Source organism: Chiloscyllium plagiosum, unplaced genomic scaffold (assembly GCF_037043375.1).
Source record: "Chiloscyllium plagiosum isolate Xiang-an unplaced genomic scaffold, Cpla_swu_hap1 HiC_scaffold_36, whole genome shotgun sequence".
Classification (NCBI taxonomy): domain Eukaryota; kingdom Metazoa; phylum Chordata; class Chondrichthyes; order Orectolobiformes; family Hemiscylliidae; genus Chiloscyllium; species Chiloscyllium plagiosum.
Window position 1 is genome coordinate 70,277,266 of NW_028270174.1, and position 27,018 is coordinate 70,304,283.

The following is a 27,018-nucleotide window of genomic DNA, read 5'->3' on the forward strand; positions in this document are numbered from 1 at the left end:
TTATAACCATTACTGGAACATGGCTAAGGGAGGGACAACACCAGCAGCTTAAAGTACCAGGGTACAGGTGATTTATGCGGGACAGAGATGGTGGAAAGAGAGGACTGGGAGTTTCATTGTTAATTAAGGCGAGTATCACAGCAGTAAACAGAGATAAAATAACTGATGGATCATCCTGTGAGGATTTATCTGGGAGCTAATAAATAAGAAGAGAATGGTGATAGGATTTGGATTGTACTATAGGTCCCCAAATAATAAACGAGGAATTAGGGGAACAAAAATATGTAGACAGACTGGGGAGACTTGTAGGGCCAATAGGATTGCATTAGCAGGAGATTTTAATTTCCCTAACATAGTCTGGGAATGACATAGAATTAAGGACTGAGATGGGGTGTATTTATTAAGTGTGTTCAGAATAGTTTCCTCAAGCAGTAAGTAGAGGATGCAAATCGCGAAGGGACGAAGCGTGACCTACTCTAAGATCTAGGGCAGGACAGGTGACTGAGGTGACAGTAGGGGAGCACTCTGGGACCCATAAACATAGTTCTATTAATTTTTAAATAGTTATGGAGAAGGACAAAATTGGTCCACATCTTCAGGTTCAAACTTGGGGCAAGGCGAATTTTAATGGAATGAGACAGGAGCTTGTAGGGGTTGGTTGGAGGAGTTTGTTTGCAGGTGAAGGGACCTCCTGCAAGTTGGAGGACTTTAAAAGTGAAATGTCGACAGTTCAAGGTCTATATGTTCCTGTGAGGGTAAAAGACAAGGTTGTTAGGAAGATGGAACCTCGGATGTCAGGAGATATTGAGGCTTTGACCAGCAAAAAAGGAGGCGTGACTCAGGTCCAGGCAGCTGGGATCGAGGGAATACCTGGAGGTGTATAGGGGATACAGTAGTTTACTGAAGAAGGAAATCAGGAGGGCGAAAAGGGGGCACAAGATAGCCTTGGCTGAGAAGATTGGGGTGAATCCAAAGAGGTTCATTAAGTATATTAAAGTAAAAAGAATAGCTAAATGAGAATATGACCCCTCAAAGTCCAAAATGGACATGCATGTCTCGAATCTTAGGAGATTTGCGAGATTCTCAATGAATATTTCTCCTCTGTCTTTACTGTGGACAAATACATGAAACTTGGGAGGTTGACAAAAGTCGTAGTGTTATCTTGGGGTAAGTCAATATCACAGGAGAAGATGTGTTTGATGCATTAGAATGTATGAAGGTGGATAAGTCTCATGGTCCTAAACAGATGCATCCAAGAATACTGCAAGACGCTACAGAAGAAACTACGGGGACCCTGGCTGATATTTTTGCATCATCGTTAGCGACAGGTTAGGTTCCAGAATATTGGAGATTAGCAAATGTTGTGCCATTATTCAAGAAGGGAAGCAAAGAAAAATCTGGGATCGATAGACCAGGAATCTAACACATGTGGTACGTAGGTTACTTGAGAAGAATCTGAGGGATGAGATATCCATGCATTTGGAAAGATAAGGTTTGTTTAGAAATAGTTTTTTTGACAGATTCCCTACAGTATGGAAACAGGCCGTCTGGCACAACAAGACCACACCGACCCTCCAAACAGTCACCCGCCCAGTTGCATTCCCCTACCCTATATTTACCCCTGACGAATGCACATAACACTATGGGTAACTTGCATGGCAAATTCACCTGACCTATACATCTTTGGATTGTGGAAGGAAAATGGCGCATCCAGAGGAAACACACAAACACAGTGAGAATATGCAAACTCCACACAGAGTCACCCGAAGCTGGAAAAAACCCGGATCCAAGGCATTATGAGGCAGCAGTACTAGCCACTGAACCACCATGCCACCCTTGCTTTTTTTCAACACAGTTCAATGACACAGGTACAAAATCTATTCTGCTCTTCACCCATGATGCACGTTCCAATATCACATACCATGGATAATTTATTCTCCATTGAAAGTGTCATATTATTATTTATTAGTTTGATATTATTAATTTTAATAATTATTATTAATAGTTGTTTTTAGACTGGAAAGATTGCATGGCTTTGTGAGTGGGAGATCATGCCTCTCAAATTTGTTTGAGTTCATTGATGAAGTGACCAGGAATGTTGATGAGGGTAGGGCGGTAGACTGTGTGGTTTTCAGTAAGGCCTTTGACAAGGTTGCCATTGATAGGCTGGTCTGGAAGGTTAGAATCGCATGGAATCCAGAGGGAGCTGGCAAATTGGACACACAATTGGCTTGATGGCAGTAAGCAGAGGGTAATAGTAGAAGGATGCTCTCGGACTGGAGGCCTGTGACACATGAAGTGCCTCAGGGGTCGCTGCTGAGCCCGTTGCTGTTTGTTATCTGTATCAATGATATTCTTGCAAATGTACAAGGCATGGTTAGGAAACTTGAAGATGGCACTAAAATAGGTGGTATCATGGACAGTGAGGAAGTATATCAGAAATTGCAGCAGGACCTTGATCAAACTGGAGAAGTGGACTGAGGAATATTTTGGCAACGTTAGATCAAGGTAGGAGTTTCATGGTGATTGGTAGGACCTTAAGAAGTGTAGTTGAGCAGAGGGACCATGGAGTTTAGGTCCACCGTTCTCTGAAAGTGGGGTCATAGTTAGACATGGCAATGAAGAAGGCTTTTGCCACACTAGCAAGCATCGGTCAGGACATCTTCATTTCAGCATTCTTAAACCTGTGATCTTCCATGAAGTCGTCTCTCAATCTCTCTTTCTCTTGTTATGTTGCAGTTATACAGGATGTTGGTGAGGCTGCACTTGTAGTGCTGTGTTCAGTTTTAGTCACATTGTGATCTAAACGATGTTTTTAATTTGGAATGTGTGCAGACGGAATTTACAAAAATGTTGCCAGGACCCAACAGTATGAATTATAGGGAGAGGTTGGACAAGCGAGGACTTTTTTCTTTAGCGCACAGGAGAGGGGTCTATAGAAGTTTACATGGATAGGGTGAATGGACACAACCTTTTCTGCCTAGAGTTGGGGAATCAAGGAGGGGAGAGCATCAGTTTAAGGTCAGAGGGGAAAGAATAAAAGGGAAACTGATGGAAACTGTTTTACACAGAGAGTGGTACACAAAGGGAATGAGCTGCCAACAGAAGTAGTTGAAGCGTTTATATTAACGATATTTAATGGCATTTGGGCAAGTACATGGACAGGAAAGGTCGAGAATGCTATGGGCCAAGTGCTGGGAAATGAGTTTAGTGTGGTTTGATATTTGGGTCAGCATGGACGAGTTTGGGCCAAAGGGACTCTCTCCCTGTCTCCATGCTGTAGGACTTGATGACTCTACAAATAGAACAGCATTTGGGTCAAACTCTCATTTTTCCTTAGGTCATAAGTTCGAATCATATTTGGACAATGTTCTTTCAAGTTAACTTTGCGCAGATATTTTGCTTTTCAGTTTGTTATCGACAATACGTGTGTGTGTGTGCCTGTATGTGTGTGCATGTGTGTGTCTCTGTCTGTCTGTCTGTGTGTGTGTGTGTGTCTGTCTGTCTGTGTGTGTGTGTGTGTCTGTGTGTGTGTATCTGTCTGTGTGTGTGTCTGTCTGTGTGTGTGTTTCTCAGTATTTTTCAAAGGGAAATATCACTGTACATATTTGCAATATCCTCTCGTCATTCCTCGTTCCATCATAGTTTGTTTTGGTCATAGACATGTTGTTTTAGTATATTAAAGAAATCTGCCTGACTTGTTCCAAACACTGACCCTGACATACTCTGAGAACTATATCATTGGCCATATCACCAACATAGTTATAATTATTTTTTGTGGGCAGTGGAGGAGTGGGGCTAGAAAAGGGAGAAGTGAGCCAAAACAATACAGGGAATTATCGACTCAATCAGCCCACGTCAGATACGAGGAGTTCCTTGGAGGAGATTCTGAGGGATAGAATTTGCATTTATTTAGAAAGACAAGGAATGATTAGCGATAGTCAATATGGATTTGTGTGATGGCAATCATGTCTAAATAATGTGATTGAGTATTATGAAGAGATGACAAAGAAGATTGAAGAAGACACTGTGGTGTACAATTTTTACACAAACTTCAGCTAGGCATTTAATAAGGTTCCCTATCGTAGACAGATTACTAAAATTAGGTTATATGTAATCGAGGAAAAGCTAACCAATTGGATACAAAATTGGATTGAAGGTAATGGATTGCTTTCCAGACTGAAGACCTGTGGCCAGCGGTGTTCTGAAAGAATCAGTGCTGAGCTCACTGCTTTTTATCACAGCTATAAACAACTTTGATGTGATTATCGGAGGCATGGTTAGTAAGTTTACAGGTAACATCACCAAATTGGTTCAGTGGACAGTGAAGAAGATTATCTCACAATATAACGGGATCCTTGATCATCAATGAGCCAAGGACTGGCAGATGGAGTTTAGTTTAGATATTTGTGAGGTTTTTCATTTTGGTAAGTTAAACGGGGTAGTGCCCTGGGGAATGTTGCTTAACAAAGAGAACTACGGGTGAAGATTCATAGTTCCTTGCAAGTGGAGTTTAGATCGGTAGAGTAGTGAGGAACGTGGTTGACATGCTTGCCTTAATCGGTCAGAACATTGAGAATAGGAGTTGGAGTAACGTGTTTAGCTTGTGCAGGATGTAGGTCAGGCAACTTTAAGAATATTGCGTATATATCAGCTGACTCTGCTAACGGATGGATGTTGCTAAGCTTGAAAGGGTGCAGAAAAGATTTACAAGGATTTTCTGGAACCCGAGGGCTTGAGCTACAGGGAGATGATGAACAGGTTGAGGCTTTTTCCCCTGGACTGCCAGAGGTTGAATGGTGACATGTCAGAGGTTTAAAAAAGTCCTGAGGGGCATGGATAGTCTGAATGGGCAAGATCTTTTTCCCAGTATAGGGGCGTCCAGAACTAGACGGCATAGGGTGAAGGTGAGAGGGCAAAGACTTAGAAAGGACCTGAGGGGAAACCTTTTCATACAGAGGCTGGTGGGTGTACTGTCAGAGGAAGTTTTGAAAGCGGGTACAATTATACGTTTAAAATGTAACTGGATAGTACATAAATAGGAATGGATCATGTGATGTGGGCCAAATGCTGGCAAGTGGGACAAGATCTGATTAAGATGCCTGATTGGCATGGACAAATTGGACAAAAGGATATTTTTCCATGCTGTATGATTCTCTTATTCTCACAGCAGGATGAGGAAGAATTCTAAAACAGCCATTTGAATGGGAATTCTCTTGCCCGGAAGTTTATGATACCTCTCTGATTATAAGTATTCACAGTTAAGTTAGTTAAAGATTTGACAGAGAAGTGTGTCACGGATAATGGGACACAGACAGGACGCTGAGGCTGAGACCACAATCTGATCAGCGACAATCTTAATGCCTGGTGGAGAAGTCTCAAATTCTCTAATGACCCACTCCTGCTCCTCAGTCCCATGTTTCTGTGTTCCATTCCACCTCTCTAACCTGCTAGACAGGAGCAGTTAGAGCCCACTTACTGTTATAGCATGGTGTACAGAAATAGAGGAAACAGTTCGGTCCCTCGAGACTGTCCCACTCGGTTTGGGAGGTTTGGAAAATGGAATTGGAAGACCCAGGCTGGATATGGAAGAGGTTGCTCATTTCTCTTTAGAAAGCTTCCCCTCTCTGTATCTTGTGCTTCATTTGTTGATCATGTTGTAGACCCAGATTCACTGTGAATACAGCCCCCAAATCTCACCCAGTAGTGGCTCACAAAATCCACGGGTCTCCTGGATTGCAACATTCCATAAAAGACCTTCCAGGAAAATATTGCATACGAACTTTCCAATAACAGAATGGGAGAGCATCAGAAACAGGCGCAGGTCATTCCCATCCCAAGCCTGCCTTACCTTCACTAAGATCAAAGCTGACCTGCTCCAAGTCTCAAATCTTCCTCAATGTCCAAGTCTTCTTGAGCACTTCCATAGAACACAGAACAAAGAACAGGACTGATTTGAAGATGTCGGTGTTCGACTGGGGTGTATAAAGTTAGAAATCACATAGCACCAGGTTATAGTCCAACAGGTTTAATTGGAAGCACACTAGCTTATGGAGCATCGCTCCTTCATCAGGTGATTGTGGAGGGCTCGATCGTAACACAGAATTTATAGCAAAAATTTACAGTGTGATGTAACTGAAATTATACATGGAAAAATTGATTGTCTGTTAAGCCTTTCATCTGTTAGAATACCATGATAGTTTCACTTCTTTCATGTGTAAATCACAAAAGCTTTTTTTTTAAAAAAGTTGCATTCTCAGTTGAGCTGTGAACAATGGTGATAGCAAGACAAAATGTTGAAGGTGTTGGCCTCCTGTGTTCTCTGACTATGCCATGATGATTAGATTGATTCTAAGCTAAAAAGTGAGATAACGCAGTTTTACATGAATTCGTGCAGATTTTGAGCTCAAAGTTCTACATGAATGCATGCAGTTAGGACCTTCAGCCCTTGACGTTGTGTTGTTTGTCCTACTCTAACCTACATGCTTCCGTTCACTTTGTTCCATGTGCCTATCCAAGAGTCTCTTAAGTTTCCCTCACGTATTGACTCTACTACCACTGATGGTAGTGCATTCGACACACCCACCACTCTCTGTGTAAAGAATCTGTCTCTGATATCTCCCTTAAAACCTCCTCTAATTACCGTAAAATTATGCCACCTCGTGATAGACATTTCTGCCATGGGAAAATGTCTCTGGCTATTCACTCTCTCTCTGCCTCTCATCATCTTGTACACCTCTATCAAGTCACCTCTCATCTATTTTTCCTCCAATGAGAAAAGCCCTTGCTCCCTCATGGTTTCTTCGTAAGACCTGGCCTCCAATCCAGGCAGCATCCTGGTAAATCTCCTCTTTACACTCTCGAAAACCTCATTATCCTTCCTATAATGAGGAGACCAGAACTGAACACAATATTCCATGTGCGGTCTGAGCAGGCCTCTATCGAGCTGCAGCATAACCTCGCAGCTCTTAAACTCAATCCCCCTGCACCTGAAAGCCAACACACCATACGCCTTCTTAACAACCCGATCAACTTGGGTGGCAACTTTGAGGGATCTGTGGACACGGACACCAGGATCCCTCTGTTGTTCCACACTGCCAAGAATCCTGCCCTTAACCATGTATTCTGCATTCACATTCGAGCTTGCAAGGTGAATTACTTCAGTTTGAATTCCATGTGCCACTTCTCAGCCCAGCTTTGCATCCTATCGATGTCCCATTGCAACCGACAAAAACCCTCCACATTCTGTACCACTCCAACCACCTTTGTATCATCGGCAAACTTACAAGCCCACTCTTCAACACCCATATCCAAGTCATTTTTGAAAATAACAGAGAGCAGAGGTCACTGAACTGATCCCAGCGGGACACCACTGGTCCCATTTGGTGATCTAGCTCCCCTAACTCTCTGTGTAAGAGAATTCCTGACATTCACTACCCTCTGTTTGAAGAAAACGTTCTCTGCGTCTGCACCATGACCAATTGATATGAACAAAAGAGGTAACGCAGGGGCTCAGGTAAGAGAGACTGACCCTGAACTCAAGACAGTATTTGACTGAGGATGACATCAAGGAGCCTGAGCAAAATCACAATCAATGAGAATTAATTATGACCTCTACACTGCTTGGAGTCATTCACAGCACAAGGGAAGATAATTATCATTGGTGGGCATCAATCATCTCATCCGTGGGACACGGAGATCCTCAGCATAGCTTCCTCAGCCCAGGCATCTTCACTTTGTCATCATACAACCCCTACAGTGTGGAAGGAGGATATTCAGCTCATTGAGTCCAAACTGAGCAGATTAGATTCCCTACAATGTGGAAACAGGCACTTCGGCCCAACTAGTCCACACCGACCCTCCGAAGAGCAACCCACCCAGACACATTTCCGTCCGGCTAATTCACCTAACATAATGGACAATTTAGCATGGCCAATTCACCTGGCGTGCACATCTTCAGACTGTGGGAGGTAAACGGAGCACCCGGAGGAAACTCATGCAGACAAGTGGGGAATGTGCAAACTCCACACAGACAGTTGCCCAAGGATCGAATCGAACCTGGGACCCTGATGCTGTGAAGCAGCAGTGGTAGCTACTGAGCCACCGTGCCAGCAGAAGAGGGGGAATTCACTGAAGTCTACAAACTTTTCAGGACAGGTTGTCCCTCTTCAGCTCTTGAAACAGTCTGTGACCATGTGCAGCAAGACTTGGACAATATTCAAGATCGTGTTGTTAAAGTCTGGGCAACGTTTATGTAACAGCACAGTACATTTCCACAGTGAAATGACGAGTTCATTCAGCACCTCAATCTGGTTTCACAAGAATGTGGCGAAGCCATTCATCCCATCAAAACTACTGGGCAAAAAGAGGGATAGACCATTCAGTCCCTCCTACCTGTTGCACAGGAAGACAGGGAGTCTGCTCTCTCCCACATGTAACATACATGGGAACAGAAAGAACCATTTCACACCCTGTGTCACTTACAAAGGAACAGAAAGAGGTAATTCAGCTTGTCAGGCCACTAACACAGGAACAGGAAAGTGTCAGAGATGCTCCAACATCACAAACAAATGGAGCAGGGGCTACACAGACACACTGCTCCAAATTGATCCACATGCCTTAATTACTCATGGTACATATGTGTAACTTTAACATGGTTTTCTGGCAGTCGGAATGAAGCCAACATTGTTTAGCCATTCTCCAAGTTACCTTCCATCTCCAAGAAGGCAGACCCATGGTCTGCGTGGAGGTCAGAAACTGGTGGGGAATAACCAACTGTTTCAGAATGATGGTATTTTGGCTGCTGACAGGGTTGTGTACAAAGTGACATTCAATGCAGTGTCACACAGTAACTGTGCATTCAGTGTTCAGAGTTCATTCAGAGCCTGTACCCCTCTGTCAATCGACATGGGGGCTCTGCAGATGCATGTAAACTGTCATGAATCAAACATTTAATGAAAAGTATGAACTTTTCATCCTATTCAGTTTCTGTCCATACCCATCAAGCTTCAACTTCTTATTCTCTCACAGCGCTACAGATTAAACACATCGTTACTGCACTCTCACCTCATGGTAACACCATGCCAGTATTTAGTCTGGTCAAACTACTTTGCACTCTCTCAGTGACAAAGGGATAATTGTTTATAAAACAGACCAAACCTTTACACAATGCACCAAATACTCTCTCAACAAAACACGATCTGTGAGAAAGATATTCTAACTTTTGTACTTCAATCATTTTGCATGAAGAGCCACATATCATTTACTTCCTGTTCTCGTAAGAATTCTGTCGGTGACGTATGACCAAGGACGTCCAGGTCCTTTTCAACAAAAGCACTCGCCAACCTCTCTACCATTTAATAAATATAAATGTACATGATGATATTTGTTGTTCACATCTAAATCATTTTACACCTTATGAACAGCTATCGTCCAAATACTGATCCTGCTGCCACCCATCAATCCTTCAGTCCAGAGAAAAACAGTATTCTTCTCCATTACCCAAATTTTAATCCACGTGGTATATATTCCACCCCGAGCCTGTACCTTTCTGTCAATCGACATGGGGGCTCTGCAGATGCATGTAAACTGTCGTGAATCAAACATTTAATGAAAAGTATGAACTTTTCACCCTATTCAGTTTCTGTCCATACCCATCAAGCTTCAACTTCTTATTCTCTCACAGCGCTACAGATTAAACACATCGTTAGCCATGGACTCGAACATTCCCCATTCACCTGTATTCAAACATGTCAAGCGTCTTCTCAAAATACAAATACTCCACTCCCATTGGTTCTCAACTGTCGATGTCACAACGGGCAATCTCCACACACAGGTTTATCAAAGATCATTTCCCTTTCCTGAATCTAGGCCGACTCTACCAAATCATATCATTATTCTCCAAGTATCTAGTTGTCACGTTCCTTATAAAAGGTTCCAATATTTTTTTCTCATAGCTGACATCAAACTATTTAGTTTTCTGTTTTCCCTTTCCATCCTGTTTTAAATATTTAAGTTTACAATAGTTGCTTTCCAGTCTGCAGAATTCTTTCCAGAATCTAACTAGCTTTGAAGAATAATTAGTAATTCTTTCATTAGATCTGTTCTCATCTGAATCACTCTGGGATGTAGCTCATCAGATGCAGCAACGTATGAAACATCAATTCAATTAGATTTCCAATAACATATGCTTCATTAATTCTGATTTCTTGCAGTTTCCCATATTTACCAATCACTCTGTTCCCTAATAATTCTGGAAGTTAGTTTCTGTACCTTCCTCTGTGGAGATGGAACCAACGCATTCCTCTCAGCAGGCAGGTAGTTTCTGTCCGCTTGTGAATACATTGGAGGATCGGAGGACTGCACTTCAGAGATGGTGGATATATTACCCACTGCTGCCTCAAAGTTCCAGAATCAATCCAGTTTAATTCATCGTGAGAGTCAGCTCAGTCCTGTCCCTGGTGTGAGACTACAGGTTATACTGAAGGACGGGATACAGCTCAATGACCACCTCAATTTTGAGACAAGTTGGTTTTGCACTTTACACCAGATTGGGTGCAGCTTAGACAAATCTTCCTGGAAATCCCAGAGAGTATAGTACAGTTCCCTGCTCCTCCCAGTTTACACAGCTTCCCTTCTTTGTAGCCACAGCTCCATTTGTTTACCATGGACCCAGGCACACTGTAAATGCAGTATTCAGAGTGAGGTCCATAGACCCTCGGGGCTCCCTGAATGAACCCAGTAGCTGACATCACAATCCTGAGAACACCATCCACAGAGCTGCCACTGACTTTCTAGATGACAGCAGCAAGTCAATTCCCCACACCCATAGTGCATCCATTCAATGTTGAAAATGCCTCGCTCTCCTCAGTTTCTCTTCCTGGCTGAGAAAGCTGTTACATCTCCACGCAGTCGCACAGTAACAGTTCCTTTCTCCAGAGAAGCAGTTGACAATAGAACATTATGTTTCTCTCTATCTCAGCGACTATAAGTATTGCTGATGGAGTTGATCACCACACTCAGAGATGAGAGATAGAGGAACATAACTCACGGTTAGCAGGGACATCCCATAATAAATAACTTCCCATTCTGTTTTCCTTCCAGTCTATCATCAGCAATCCTTTTGCTTGCTTTTCCTTTCTCTCTCTCTCTCCCTCTCTCTCTCCCCCTCTCTCTCTCTCCCTCTCTCTCTTTCTCTCTCTCTCTCTCTCTGGCTCTCTCTCTCTCTGTCTCTGTCTCTCTCTCTCTTGCTGGACATCATCCAATCAACACAAACTTCCCGCTAACCCTTCCAACCATCTCTGATATAATAATATTATTTCTCAGTTGCATTCAGTTTTGATAGGTTCACTGAACTCGAAACGCTATTTGTGTTTCTTCCGACAGACTGCCATACCTGCTGAGATTCTTCAACATTCTTTTAGATGGTGGAGAATTTTATTTCAGATCGCCAACATCCGCATTTCCTTGGTTATTTCACCTTTAATGTTATTGTTTCACGGGATGCCAGCATCACTGGCAAGGGCAGCATTTGTTGTCCATCCTAACTGCCCTTGACCACGCGGCCATTTGTCAAGGCAATATGGAGGCAACCATATTGTTGTGGATCTGAGGTGACACTTAGTTCAGACAGGGCAAACATGTTATGTTTCTTTACCAAAGTTTATTAATAAAATAAGAAAATAAATCCTGATGCTTTATGGTTGCCTTGAGTGAAATTAGGTTTCATTCCAATTTTTGTCATTGGAATTTAAATTTAGTCATCGACTGTGGTAGGATTTCAGACAATGCTTTTAGAGTCACAACCCGTGCCGCTGAGTTATATAGCCAGTGAGATTATTACTCTGTTTAAGAGTCCCCCTTGTGAAGTAACTGTAAAGACAAGAACAAGTTTGTGGTCAAACTATTTGTAACTGGAAGAGAGGTCAGAAGAGAACTGGAGCCATAAAATCTGTCGTTAACGAAGGGGTAGATGATGGCGAAGTCAGCAACAGAACTCAGGCAGAGCTGGAGATTGGGGATATTATGTAGGTAGGTGTCGGCAGGTTTGATGACAGAGAGTATATGGAGACATAAAACAGTTCACGGTAAAAAGGAGACTCAAGGTTCCGAACAGTCTTATTCCTTCTCAGTTGTTTATGAGTAAGTAGTTTGGAAATGCATGAGAAGGAAGTGGCGTTTGTGACTGAAAGTTTATGTATTTGTTAAATATAATCAACCAGAATAGCAATAACATGCAGCATCGTTTATAGAATTGACAGAGATAGACTTACCAGGAGCACCAATAATGGCGAGGATGGGATAGTACCCAGCTTGAATAATCATCAGTACGGCTCCTATCCGCAACTCTAACCATGTCCAATCCTGGGAAAGCCAGTAAAGACCCCAGGATAAACTCTTGTCCATTGTTGGAACATTCCAGTCTAATGATCTCAGATTCTGATCCATTGTTGGAACATTCCAGTCTAATATTCTCAAATTAAAATCCATTGTTGTAACATTATAATGTTCTCAGATTCTGATCTCTCTCTCTTTCTCTGTAGCTGCTGATCCCAATCTTGTTGAGGTTGACTCTGCGCCGAATACTATGGCATAACAAGTTGAAAGAAGGCCCTAATTATGGTAGAGGTAAATCCTCCAGTGAACCAATTAGGTCCAGGAAGATTGATATTAATCACAGTCACTGAACAAACAGCTCCAGTTAACCCATTTCACGGCAACTCTGATATATCACAATAATACTTGGTGTGGGTGGGATTTTGATATCACTGATTATTGGTTTAATGGCACATCTCCAGTCGTAAACATAGAGGTGATGGAGCAAGATAATTCTTTCTCTTCACAAGCTTGATGATTCTGTTGTGTTTTGACAGTGTAGGAATTGCTGGGCTCCCGAGGCTGTCTGTGTCTGATCACCAGGCCAGCTGCATCTTTTCGTTTTATTTATTTATGTTTAACTTTGACTTTTGTCTGTCCAGCATTAAACGGCTTAGGTGAGTTTAGGCATTTTTGAGAGACACCTACAGAGCTATAGACGATGTAGATATAGTCCATTCCTTGTGTTCTTGCAGACACGGCCTGGTCCTGTGGAGTGATGGTCAAACTCTCACAGAACCATGATTCTTAGTTTTACCTTTCACCAGTTATTGCTGGGATCTCAGCAGGGTTGGAAGGCAGGAAATCTCTCCCAAGTGCTACACACTCTCTCTGTGATTTCTCTCGGAACTGTTGTTTGATGTTCTTGCCTCCTAGATTGGAGAACTGCATGTGAGACAATCTGTTTCCTGCATTTATTTTTTGACATTTGTGTGCTTATTGGACGATACCATATTGGAGCAGTTACTGTATAGCTATTAAGTAAACTATTATTCTGCTAAGTTTTCCAACATAATTAAGTTATTGCAAGTTCCTTTTCCTTTTGTTGTCTTTTATCGACAGTATTCGAATAAATTGTGTTTTGCTTAATGTCGAATATTTTGACCAAGTAAATTCTATCTGAAACATATAACCTCACATTTACCAGCGGAATGGGCAGAGCTGGAGGAATGATAATCATGTAGGAATTATATAGGATACTAAATCCACTTCTCAGATCCAGCCCAGATACGTATTAGCCCTGATGAGATCCTGCTCAGCATGAAGCACTGCGTAGACCAGGTTGGTGTACTGCTCAGCAATCCGTCCAGGATCGAACACTGTTTAGAACTCACCAGTTCACTACTTATCGGTCCAACAGTGCACTGATCTATAAATTTGGACTAGATAATCTTTTCAGCACAGGGCGTTGTGCAGAACACACAAAGGCATTGTTCTATACACACGGACTGGATATCTGTGCAGCATGGGGAGCTGTGCAGTGAATAGCATGAATTTATCTATTAATCTGGAGCAGTTACCTTCCCAGCATACACAGCTGTGTACGCCAATCACTGCATTGTTGAGTAACACTGTGTTAGATCACTGCCCAGCGTGGGGAAACTTGCAAGCTCATGCTGCAAGTGACAGGATGTGCAGTTCCCTCCATTTACAGCTCCATATCTACGTTGTGGCATGGCATAGGGGTGCTGTGGATGTGAGACTCACTGCCAGAGAGAGATGGCGGGGGAATCAGTTTTAATACCAACAAATGGGAGGAGCTTGGTTAAAAGCGAGGGGGAGATTGAGAGAGAATTTCACAGAAGGATCTGATGGTAGGTTTAAAAATTGTGAAATGAAAACATTTCGATAGCATCTTGCAATATAGGTCACTGTTTCCAGGAATGATGGTCGAGCAGGATATTGGCGAAAGTTAAGATGTTGGAGAGATTTGGATAAGCATTTGTCCTGCAGCTTTGTAACTGGAAGTAGGATCAGCAGAGTCTTCGACTCATTGGGCTAAATCGAACAATAATTTGTCTCAGTGCCATTTTCATTGAGTGCGACAGAAGGAATGTCTGCACGAGGCAGAGCTAATTTCCTGGTGTTATCTTATCGAACTCACCTCATTAACTACCCACCCCACCCCATGATGTCCCTCTCATTCAATACCAGCCCGACTTTCCCATCCATCATGGCTGGAGTTACGCACCATCGCCCAGGTACTCCTGGATATTCAGTGATCCCTGGCAATGCTGCCATCGTTAAAAGGCCAATGGGCACACGGTTGAGCTTTCTCAGTTTGGATCTGCCCTGCACAGTTTACCCCGAGCATGGCAGATTAGCGAAATTACACCACAGCTTGTCGACAGGGGCACGGAAGTCCTGGTGAATGGTCTAGTATAGAGCGGGACTATCCTCTTCCCAGGAGGACGCGTACCACCAGACCCATCGAGCATGATCTGAGCACACCACCCAGCTCAGTGCAGTATCTGCGGTCCGAAGAAAAGTCCAGCAATACAGGAAAAACATCAATAACCTTCCCCGCTCTGTCAGGATAAGGGTCGCCATATTCTCTCTACTCTCTCATACTATTTGTATATCTGTTAGCGCCTTCCCCAGAATAAGGCTCCAGCACTCTCACCACTGCAATGCAGCACCTTCTCTCTCTCACACACACACACACCTACGCAATACCCCCACATGGTTATAAAATGTTCTTATGAGTGCTGTTTCTAGAGTTCTCTGGATGATGTCATTGTACAATGTTCCAGATAATTTTTAAAATAATTCAACTTTAGCAAACTGTTCATCCCCGAGTATGTAACGCATCAGAGGAAGGAGCAGAGGTTTACTTTTTTTAAAATTACTCAGGGTGAAAGTGTATCATGAGGCCATTAAACCTCTCAAATATGCTCCACTATTCAAACAAAGGGACCACCTAAACACTTGAAGACTCACTCTCTTCTTGAAGACAGGCGCCACTTTGGAGTTTCGTCAGTTTCACTGGAACACTCCTGTAATCCCGAGAGTTATGGAATATTTCACACAGTGCCACCAGTCACTCTGTAACCACTTCTATTAAAACAAGCTATGAATTGCTGATGAGTTGTTTACCCTTGGTCGTTTCTGTTTAAGAAAGGCCTTGTTCGTTTTGTTAGAGACAATGCAGAACTTGGATCTGACTACAATTTTGTTTATAATGTTGAAACTCTTTGTGCCTTCCCCTATGCAGAATGATGTAAAATACTGCTTTAAATTCTCTGCCTGTTCCCTGAAACCAGTTCCCCAGTCACATCCTCCAGGTGTCCCACATATTCTTTCCTGCCTTTCTTCCAAGGCTCACACATGCATCATGAACGTTTTTTTATTTAATATGGGAAAAATCTTGCGGTTAGTTTCTTTTCATATTTCTTACCAGTTTTTGAATATTTTTCTTTGTATTTTGTTTTATACAATCTGCTTCTGGTTCCAAAAGTTAAGTTCCCGAATATGGCCGACGCTAGAGCTCAACAATCTGAATTGTTAAGTTTGTGATTGATTAGCATAATTCACAGCCTTCGTGTATCATGGGTGGTTCGTCTTCACATCTTCATATCATCTTTTTGACCAGAGTCAATCATTATTGAGCGTTATTAAGCAGTACCTGCTTAAATGTCCCCCTCCTTTCACACATATCTGCTGACCTTCACCTGTGTCTGTTTTCACACTCCGTATTTGACCAGATATATGAAATAAATCTGCATTTGAAATGCCTGGCTCTTTTCAATCACTGGGGGGGAGCCTACGTATCTGGCTGAACACATGATCAGCTGAGGGTGCCTCCATTCTCCCAGTTTCCCTGCCTCTGTCATTTCTGTAAGATGATGCCAAATTTCTTTGGGAAACTTCCTACATGTCCTCCTTTTCACTCAAACGAGAAATCCCTTCATTCTGATGGACTGAGCTTTCAGCTGTGTCTGTCCCGTCTCCCTCACTTCTGCCCTCTCTCCATCCCCTCCTTCCCAGTACAATGATAGATCTCCCCTTGTCCTCACTTCCTACTGCACAAGAATCTACATTCACAGAATCATCCTTCCCCACTTCCACCACCTCCAGCAGGACAGCACCATTAAATCCATCTTCCCCTCCCGTCCACTGTCAGTATTTCACAGGGACCACTCCTTCTGTTGCACCCTCCATCATCCCGAACATTTCCCCACACCCCCATGGCACCTTCCCGTGGAAATGCAAAAGCTGCAACATTTGCCCATTCACCTCTTCCCTCCTCACTGTCCAAGGTCCTAAACACACCTTCCAGTTAAAGCAGCATTTCACTTGTACACTTCTAATCCAGTCTCCTGTCATTGCTGCTCACAATGCAGTCTCCTTTACACTAGTGATCCAAAGAGAAACTGTTTTGAGGAACATCTCCACTCTGTCTGTAGAAATGACCCTGGCCTTCTGATTGCTCCCCATTTCAATAACCTACATTGCTCTCACGATTATGAGAATTCTTTGAGGAGTTAATGACAGGTTGGACCAGAGAGTGTTACCTATCTGAACTTGCAGAAGGCCTCTGATATGGTACCACACAGGAGGCTGCAGAGTCAGAGGCCAGGTACTAGGATGGATAAAACGTTGGTTCTCTGGGAGGGTGCAGAGTGAGGATAAAATTGTCCCTCTCAAGACGGCAGCCGGTGACTACCAGTGTCCCACAAGAGCCAATGTTGGGACCACAACATTTCACTTTATAGATTAATGACCTGAGTGGCGGGGCAGAAGGCATTCTGGCTACGTTTGCAGATGATGCAAAGATAGGTGGAGGGGCATGTAGTATTGAGGAGGCATGGAGCTTGCAGAAAGATTTTGACAGTTTAGGAGAATGGGAAAAGGAGTAGCAGATGGAACACAATGTGGGAGAGTGTGAGGTAATGCGCTTTGGTATGAAGAATACAGGCATGGACTATTTACTAAATGGGAAAAGAATTCAGAAATCTGAGTAACAAAGGGACTTGGATTCCAAGCACAGGATTCGCCTAAGATAAACTTGCAGATTGAGTCAGTAGTTAAGAAGGCAGATACAATGTTGTCATTCATCTCGAGAGCAGTAGGATATAATGGTGGGGATTCTGAGGCTTTCTAAGGCTCTGGTCAGACCACATTTCCAGTATTTTGTGCCTCATGCCTCAGGAAGGATGTATTAGCTGTGGTGTGTGTCAAGAGAAGGTTCACCAGAAATGAAAAGCTTAACACATGAGGAACGTTTGAAGACTCTGGGTTTATACTCGATGGAGATTAGAAGGATGAGGGGGAATTCAATTGAAACTTACAGAATACTGAATGACCTGGATACTGACAAAATTCGGAGGACGTTTACACTGGTAGGAGGGCACAGGTTTAGACCAAAGGGAAAACCCATTAGAACGGAGATAAGATGAAACGTCTTTAGCCAGAGAGTGGTGAAATTGTGGAAGGCTGTGGAAACCAGATCATTTGGCACCAACGATATAGCCAGGAAAGTGACTGAGGATTTGAAAAGTGACTACAGAGAGTTAGTTTGGAAGCTGAAGAGCAGGACGAGTAGAGTAGTGATCTCAGGTTTGCTACCAGTGCCACGAGCTAGTGAGATGTGGAACAGTCAGCGAATGCAGCTTAACATGTGGCTGGGAGGCTGGTGCAGGAGGGAGGGCTTCAGATACCTAGACCATCGGGATATCTTCTGGGTAAGGTGGGACCTGTACATGAAGGACGGGTTGCACCTAAACTGGAGGGGCCCAAATGTCCTGTTTGGGAGGTTTGCTCGTGTGATTCTGGCGAGTTTAAACTAGTTTGGCAGGGGGGTAGAAATCAGATCACATGTCTGAGAGGGGGTTAATTGCAGACAGGACAGTGACAGGATATATTGAATCTATCAGGAAGGTTTCTCACACGATGAAACAAAGGGATCAGGTAAAGTGCGTCTGCTTTAATGCAAGAAATGTCCGAAATAAGAGTGATGAACTTAGAGCATGGATCAGTACTTGGGGCTATGATGTCGTGGCCATAACAGAGACATAGGTTTCACAGGGACAGGGATGGTTGCTTGATGTTCCGGGGTTGAGAACGTTTAAAAATCTTCAGGGGCGGCACGGTTGCGCAGTGGTTAGCATTGCTGCCTCACAGCGCCAGAAAAGCGGGTTCACTTCCCACCTCAGGGAAATGACTGTGTGGAGTTTGCTATTTTCTCTGTGGGTTTCCCTCTGGGCGCTACTGTTTCCGCCCATAATCCAAAAATGTGCAGATTGGGTGAAGATGTAGTGTTAGATGAAGGGGTAAATGCAGGGGAATGGTTCTGGGTGGGTTGCTCTATGGAGGGTTGCTGTGGACTTGTTGGGTCGAAGGACCTGTTTCCACACTGTAAGTAATCTAATTTTAAAAAGCAACAGGGTGGGTGGAAAATGAGGGGACGGTATAGCATTGCTTATCAGAGAGTGCGTCACAGCTACAGAAATGAAGGTTGTTGAGGAAGAATTGTCTACTGAGTTAGTATGGGTGGAAGTTAGGAACAGCAAGGGAACAGTCACAGCATTTGTGGGTTTCCTATAGACAACGTAATAGCAGTAGAGAGATTGAAGATCTCATAGGTGGGCAGATTCTGGAAAAATGCAAAAGTAGCAGGATTATTGTTATATGTGATTTCAACTTTTCCAGTATCGACTGGAACCTCCTAGGGTGCAGATGGTGTGGATGAAGCCGTTTTTGTCAGGTGTGTTCAAGAAGGTTTCCATACTCAGTATGTCGACAGACTGACAAAGGGAGAGGCCATTTTGGATTTGGTGCTCGGCAACGAGCCAGGACAGGTGTCAGAACTCACGGTGGAAGAGCACTTTGGTGAAAGTGATCACAAATGCCTCACATGTAGCATAGTCTGGGAGAGTGAAAGGAGCAGTTTCTGAGAGAAGATATTTAATTAGGGAAAAAGAAATTATGATGCTATCAGACAGGAGTTGGGAAGTACAGACTGGGAGCAATTGTTCCACAGAAAGGGCACAGCAGACATGTGGAGACTGTTTAAGGAGCAATTGTTGCGAGTGATACACAAATGTGTTCCTCTGAGACAGGTAAGAAGGGGTAAGATTAAGGAACCTTGGATGACGAGAACAGAGGAACGTCTCGTCAAAAGGAAGCAGGCAGCTTACGTAAGATGGGGGAAGCAAGGATCTAGCACAGCTTTAGAGGATTACAGGCTTGCTAGAAAGGAGCTCAGAAATGTACTAAGGCGAGCCATGATGGGGCACGAAAAAAGGTTGGCAAGAAGGATTAGGGAGAATCCAAAGGCATTTTTCTCATACGTGAGGAATAAGAGAATAATCAGGGAGTAGGTAGGGCCAATCAGGGATAACGTAGGGAACGTATGCGTGGAGTCTGAGCAGATCGGAGAAGCCCTAAATGAGTTTTTTTGCGTCGATTTTCACCAAGCAAAGGGAACTTGTTGTAAAAGAAAACTTAGAGGAGCTGGGCCAGATCAGTCTTGACTAGGTCAAGATTGATGAAGTTGATGTGCTAGAAATTTTGGAAAACATTAAGATGGATACGTCCCCAGAGCCACATTTATCCTAGACTGCTCCGGGAAGCGAGAAAGGCAGTTGCTAAGCTGCTGGTGAGGATATTTGCCTCCTCACTCTCCACAGGAGTCGTACCAGAGGATTGGAAGGAGGCGAATGTTGTTTCTTATTTCAAGAAGGGTAATAGAGAAATCCCTGGCAATTAGAGACCAGTTAGTCTTCCATCTGTGGTCAGAAAAGTTTGGAAAAAATCCTGAGGGATAGGATTTATGACTATTTGGCAAAGCATTGTGTGATTAAAGCAGTCAGCATGGTTGTGCGACAAATTGGAGGCATGGCATCATGAAGATACCCTAACGGGATGAGAATTTAAAAAAAGGAAGCGTTCCCACATCAGAATCCGGGATAGGACACTGTGTACAGGGGAGAAGGGTGATCGGGTCCCCGTGCGAATTGAGGACAGGCAGCAGAATTGTATTGCCGATATTGCACCTCATACTGGGCATTCGTGTGATGCTGCAAATCATAGCAGCAGCAGCAGAATTATGTTCAACCACAATATAATCTCTCAGTCTACCATTACCATGAAGCCGATCTCCGGTTCAGTGATGAGCGTGGGTGAACATGCCACGGTCAGAACCGTGTGTACATAAACATGATGACAACCCATTCAAGCTACAGCACTTACTGCTTACATTAACAAACAGCAGAACTAACATCTGATAGAGCGGGCGCCATGACCCCAAGACGGTGACCACTTCTTTTAAAATCAGCTATGAATTACTGCTGGCCTGTCTACTCTTATCTATTAGAAAAATCCTTGTTCATTTTGTTAGAGACGGTTCAAGAACTTCCCTCCTATTAACATTTTGTTTGCATCATTGAAATACTTACTGTACCTTCCCCTGTGAGGAATGATGTAAAACATGGGTGTAAATTATCTGTCTGCTCCCTGTAGCCAATTCTTCAGTCACACCCTCCAATTATCCTCAGTATACTTCCCTGCCTTAATTTCTACCTAAGGTCACACACTCATCTTGAACTTTTTTTATATGCTCGGAAAAGCTCGTGCTGCTTGTTTTTTTGTATTTCTTGCCAATTTACTGCATCATGTCTTTTCTCCCCTTTTCCTCGCTTTCTAGACTCATCCAGTCATATAGCGCACAAACAGACCCTTTGGTACAGCTTGTCCATGCTGACCAGGTTTTCCAAACTAAACTAGTCCCATCTGATTGCATTTTGTCCATATGCCTCTCAACTTTTCCTATTCATATGTTTCTCCGAATGAGTTTTAAATGTTGTCGCTGTACTTGCATCTCCCACTCTTCCTCTGACAGCTCATTCCATATACATACATCACCCTCTGTGTGAAAACATTGGCCCTTCGTCCATTTCAAATCTTCCATCTTTCACCTTTAACCTGTGCCTTCTATGGTGGAACTCCCCCATCCCGTGGGAAATACCTTGGCTAGTCACTCTATTCATACTTCTCATGATTTTATAAACTTCTACAATATCATCCCTCAACCTCCAACACGCTATCTGGCATTAACTTTATGAACAAGCATTTAAAGTTTAGCACTGCAAATTTGAAACAGTATTCAAATGACAGGTAAACGACACTCAGCCCATGCTTCATACTGTGATTTGGTTTTCTCCATGTTACAGTACTAAGGCAGCAGGAAATGTTACGAGTACCAATAAGAGGTCAAACACCTGAATTGCTTTGTCCAGATGGGGCGATGATCTCTACAGTGAAAGCGCATCACTAGCCTGAACCATATAAGATGGGGAATTCTTGTACCACACGGTCGGCTTGCAGTTGCCTTCAGCAGAGTGAGATGAAGGCTGAGTATGCTTTTTGAAATTTGGATCTTAGTGTGAATTCAGTGCAAAGGGGGAGAGGTGTTTTTTAATAAAGTTTCCTCAAAGAAGGAAACTTTCCGGAACGGGATGTGAGTGGATGGTGTGAAGCAGCATGATGGAGAGGCCGAGACACACTGAGACCAGAGGCAAAATGGCAGCACAAAACGCAGCTTGGTGCTACTGCACAGTAGGTAGACTTGACCAATGAGTTTCAGGTGAAGTGGGTAGGGACCATAACGTGAGAAAATTTACTCTGCAACTGGAGAGGGAGAACCTGGAATCGGAAAGGGGAGAAAAGCAGGGAAGAGGATGAAGCAGCATTGGCAGGGTTTTCTGGGAGGGGGGGGGGGTAAATTAGGAAGCACAGCTGAAGTCCATCTGCTTATGGTCCCTGAAATAACCATTATAAATCTGTCCTTCCACTACTGCTCATCAATAGTATGCTTGAGAGCTTTAGACCATGGGTGGTTCACCTTTTTGAACAGAAACAATAAGTACTGAGCGGTTTGGGATATCTGTTTGAATGTTTGCTCACGTATACTCACTGACCTTCCTCTGGGTCTATATTCACATTCCGCTTCAGATCAGATGTGGGGCAGAAATCCTCAAATTAGATGCCTGGTTCTTTTCAATCATTCAGGGGGAACTTCTGCCTGTGGCTGAACACATGATCGGGGAGGCTGACTCTATTCTCTAAGTTTCTCCATGGCTGTTGTTTCTGTTTGGTGATGCCACATTCCAGTGAGCTGCGTCTGACGTGACCTTTTTTTCCTTCAAACCAGAAATCCCCAAACTTTTGTGGACAGGGCCTTCAGCTGTGACTGTCCCATCTCCCACGGTGTTGCCCTCACTCCATCCCCTCCTCCCCAGAACAATGATAGATCTCCCTTTGTCCGCACTGCCTCCTGAACTAGAATCCACATTCACATAATCATCTTATGCCATTTTCACCATCTCCAGCAGGACAGCACCATCAAACACATCTTCCCCTCCCGCCCACTGTATTTCACAGGAACGATTCCCTCTGTGACACCCTCAATCACCCCGAACACTTCCCCACTCCGCCATGGCACCTTCCCATGCAACTGCAGAAGCTGCAACACTTGCTCATTCGCCTCTTCCCTTCTCACTGTCCAAGGCCCCAAACATACCTTCCAGGTGAAGTAACATTTCACTTGTAAACTTTCAATCTGGTCTCCTATCATTGCTGCTCACAATGCAGTCTCTCTATATTGGCGAGACCAAACAGAGATTGCTTTGTGGAACACTCCCACTCTGTCTGTAGAAATAACCCTGACCTTCTCATTGCTTCCCATTTCAATAACCTACATTGCTCTCATGCTAACATGTTGGCCCTGGTCTGCTGCAATGTTCCAAGGAAGCACAACCCAAGCTCGAATAACACCTTACTTTACACTTTTGCACGTTACAGCCTTTAGGAGTTAATGTACAATTTCATAACTTCACAGACTGACCCCATTATAACTGTTCTCCTGTTTCCGTACATTCTCCCTCCTGGCCTCCCTATGACCTTGTGTGGTTGCATCTTCTTTATCTTTCACTCAATAGAGACAACCCCTTGTCCCCATTCATAGCGTAATTTAAAGCTATTTCACATGGTCTTCTCGTTCACCACTACTAAAAGCATATTTATCTTTTGACTCTTTTACCCGTCAACCCACTCCTCACATCTGTCAGGGGATTATAAAGCTCATTTTCCAATCCTTTTCATTTCTGAATAAGTGTCATACGGGATTTGAAACGCTAACTCTGTTTCTCTGTCTCTGCAGATGATGCCAAACCTGATGAGTTTCTCTAGAAATGAATAGGCTCATAACAAGTTTTCACTTAAACAAATAACTGTGGATCCTGGAAATGAAAATGCAAAAATTGCTGGAGAAAATGGGAGATTTCTGGAAGGGTAACTGGTCCTGAAAGATTAATTCTGCTTTCACTCCACAAGATGCTGCCAGACCTGCCGAGGTTCGACAGCAATTTCTGTTTTTAAACAAGTTCCATAGACGTGTGTTAAAGATGTTCAAACGCCCTGTCTAACACAGAGGGGAACACATTCACATCAAGCACAGAAAATGGCATGGGGGAATGGAAAAGATTCAGATACATATGTTAAGGGGTTTGAGTAAAATTACAACTTGGAGGCATGACACCAGGGAGAGACCCTCAGCAGAATGAGAATAGGAAAATGGAAGTGTTACCACATCAGAAACCAGGTTAAGACACCGAGTACAGAGCTGATGGGTGAATGGGTCTTGGTGTGAACTGGGGGACAGTCAGTAGAATTGAATTGAACATATTGGATTTCAAAGTGGGCATTCATGTGGTGCAGCACAATCACAGCAGCAACAGAATTGTATTCAACTATACTCTGTAACGTTTTCCCCAGGATAATCCCTCAGCCTGCCATTACCATCAAGCCGATTTTTGGTTCAGTGACGAGTGTGAGTGAACATAATGGGGTCGGAACCACGTGTACCTAAACCTGATAATAATCTATTAAAGCTATCGCACTTGACTGGTTACATTCGAAACAGCAGGACTTATATCTGATACAGAGGGCGAAATGATCCCAAGACTAACAGATCAGATCGAAGTTCTGCAGTGCTACCAGATCCAGACATAAATGTCGATGGAATATTAAACAACTCACTGGAGGAGAGGACTCCATAAACATCGCCATCCTAAATAACGGGACAGCCCTGTACATCAGTGTAAAAGACATGGTTGTATTATCTGCACCGTCCTCAGCCAGAAGTGTTGAGCTGATGATCCACCTCACCCTCGCCATGCTGTCCGCAGAATCACAGATGCCAGTCTTTAATCAATTGATTTGCTGTATATGACATGAAGAAACAGCTGAACACAGTAGATAAGACAAAGGCCCTGAACCCATTCCTGCAATAGGACTGAAGACTTGTGCTGTACAACAAGCCGTGTCCCTGGGCAAGCTGTTTCATTCCAGCTGCAACTCTCATTGGCAATGTGGAAAATTACTCAGCTATGTCCAATCCCATAACAAGGGAATAACTACAGTCTGAACATTTACCACGCCCTGAGTCCCGTCACAATAGTCACATTAGTGGGAGTTCTTTTTGACAGAGCTGTCAAGTAGCACAGAAAATACCTGCTCAGTGTGGTTTCAGATAGGTCCCCATATGGAGATGGTGCTGTTGTGGAAATATCACTGGATTACTAATCCAGACCAGGCTAATGGTCTGCAGCTGGTGGAGGCTATAATTAATAAAATATCGAGATGTAAAACCTGGAGTCATTAACAGTGACCTTGAAGCCAATGTCGATTGTAAACACCAATTTCCCTCCCCAATGTAGTTTCAGGAAGTGAATCGCCCCTGCTTTCCTGGTCTGGCCTAAACGTGACTCTAGACACACAGAGATGTGATAAACTCTTCGATCGTCTCGGAACCGGCCAAGCAAGACGCTCTATTGTATTAAACTGTTCCAGGGTCTTAAAGGATAAAACCGTACCGATCACCAAGCACCAGCCTCAGTATTGGAATGGGAAACATTAACCTATTGACCCTGCAGAGATCTCCTTCCTAACATCTGAGAGCAGGTGGCAACATATACAGAGCTTTCCCAAGACTGCACAGAAATATCGGGAGTGGAGTAGGTCATTCAACACACTGAGCATCCTCCATTCTAGTTCATGGTGAAAATCTCCTCAATTAAGTTTTCCCCACACAGTGTTCATATCCTTTAGTATGTTTAAACATCGGAACATATAAAATAGGAACTACTGTATTCGCTTTGGTCCATCAATTAAGATCCTCCATTCAATATACAGACAGTTATCCAATAAGGTGTGTTTATTAAACGCAATTTCGCTGCAACACAATGAGTGAATTGCACCCCTTTCTTTATAAAGCGAGCTCCCATTCACTGTTATGAGAGATCGTCTCTGGCACCAGCTGAACAGCAAATCCCAGCCTCAGGATCCCTCTATTTGCCAAATGCACCCTCAGCTAAAAGCAGGAATGTAATCTGCTCTGCCAGCCTTGAAACTGTGCCTGAATGTGAGATTTGTAGTCTATATTTAGAAGGAACTTTATTTCAAAACCGGGAGGGGAATATCTTGGAGAGAACTGGAATTCTGCATCGGCATCACATGGTCAGTCAGCTCGCGCACTTTCTGGAGAAGATCTTGGTGAAAGGTGCAGTGCTGTAGTCAGTGACTGTCATGGTAAAATGTGACATTTACTGTACTAATTCATTACAATATACGGTTTAAAGATTTATGCAGCCTCGGTTTGGATGGAATGGATGAGGTTTGCTGAGGGATAGACCATAAATCTTTTAATCTTTTTAATCTGTCTTCCCTGTATGTGGGAGTATTGTCGGAACACTGCACTGGCGTATATGTTTCACCCTGTTTATAAAAGGAGGCAGGAATAAAATAACAGACGGGCCGCATAAAATATTTGGTGCAGAAGTTTCTAGATACCTTTGTCTAATGCTGCTCCAAGTTTGAAATTCTCTGCTATCAAGTCCTTTCTTAACCTTGTGACATCATTCAGAGCATTTAAATGGCTGCTCAGGAACAGGGAGAAACAGGAGGTAGTCACTCAACTGCTCGAGACTGGGACACAGGAAGAGGCAGTCACTCAACCGCTCGAGACTGGGATACAGGGAAATCTGGAGGCTAGAGAGGCCCCAGATTTCTGTTCCCAAGGAACAGGAGGAGGTGACTCACTACCCACCAGAGTGGGACACTGGGAGAAGAGGGAAATCGGCTTGTTACTAACCGAAATATCTGAATAAGTTGCATGAGCGAGCCACTCAATCCTGCTCCAACATTCTTCAAAACCATGACTGATCTGATTGCAATTCCCTCATTCCATTTTACAGAGATTCCCCTCTCTGCAGTCTCTGCTCCATTTGTTGGGCATGTTGCAGATCCAGATACTGTAACTACAGTCACCATGTTTCATCCAGAATGGGTCACCAAAGCCTCTGGTCTTCCTGAATTTCCACAGCAGTTTAAGACATAGCCTCCAGCAGACCATCCCCAAAACTTCCTTGAACGTACAAAAACTAGAGTGAAGTCAAATGTCAGTCAAATGCAAGTGAGAAGCCTGGTCTGAATCACTAACAGTTGTGTGGATTCCTCATGTTACTGAGCACATGAGCAGCAGACGGTGATTAACACAGGCGTTCAATGGATAGGCACAGAGCAAGTTACAAAGATGTGCCTCAATACTGCTAAAACCCCAACATGGAGCACAGGGCAGGACAC